Here is an 820-nt window from a genome sequence, read left to right as displayed (position 1 = left end):
CTGCCCTGTTGACCTATCTAATGGAGACAGTAGGGTATTAAAGTCCGCGACTATTAATGAGTTGGGATTAATCTGGGTCTAAAAGTCCTGTAGTATTATTTTTAGGAAGCTGGGTGCACCAGAGTTTGGTGAATATATGTTCATAATTGTACTATCTTCTTGATTTATTGTTCCTTTGATAAGAATGAAGTGGACCTCTTTATCTCTTCTGATTAAAGTTTATTTTGTCAGATATTAGAATTGCTATGCCTGTTTTTTTCTTAGTACCATTTGCTTGGTATATTTTTTTCCATCCTTTCACTTTAAGATAGTGCCTGTCCTTGAAAGTGAGATGAGTTTCTTGCAAACAACAAAAAGATGGGTTTTGTTTCTTAATCCATTCACCTAGTCTGTGTCTTTTGACTGGGGAGTTCAGTCCATTAATATTTAAAGTTATTAGTGAAAGTATTGAATCCTGTCATTTTTATTTCTATTTACATTCTTATTGTAGCTGTATTTTTCCACAGTTATACCTTCACTGAATTTCTTTCCACAACCCCTTGGGTATAGTCATTCCTTTCTTCAGCTCTTTGTATTGCTTCCAGAACTCTCTGAAGGGCTGGTTTTGTGGACATGAATTCCTTCAGCCTATTTATGTCATGGAAGATCTTTCTTTCCCCTTTGACTATAATGGAGATTTTGTCTGGGTATAGTAATCTTGGTTAGCATCTGTGGTCATTTAAAATTGGGAGTACTTTGGTCCAGGCTCTTCTGGCTTTCATAGTTTGCACTGAAAAGTCAGCTGTAATCCTAATGGGTTTTCCTTTATATGTGACTTGTT

General features: G+C 35.7%; 1 protein-coding gene across 1 annotated transcript in view; it reads right to left on the bottom strand.

The window, feature by feature from the left end:
* The window catches only part of LOC103725247, a 128,321-nt gene that overhangs the window by 82,234 nt on the left and 45,267 nt on the right, over positions 1-820 (bottom strand). The window lies entirely within an intron of this gene.

Source organism: Nannospalax galili, unplaced genomic scaffold, assembly GCF_000622305.1.
Source record: "Nannospalax galili isolate Female #2095 unplaced genomic scaffold, S.galili_v1.0 scaffold85, whole genome shotgun sequence".
NCBI lineage: Eukaryota > Metazoa > Chordata > Mammalia > Rodentia > Spalacidae > Nannospalax > Nannospalax galili.
This window is presented reverse-complemented; position numbering and strand designations above follow the sequence as displayed.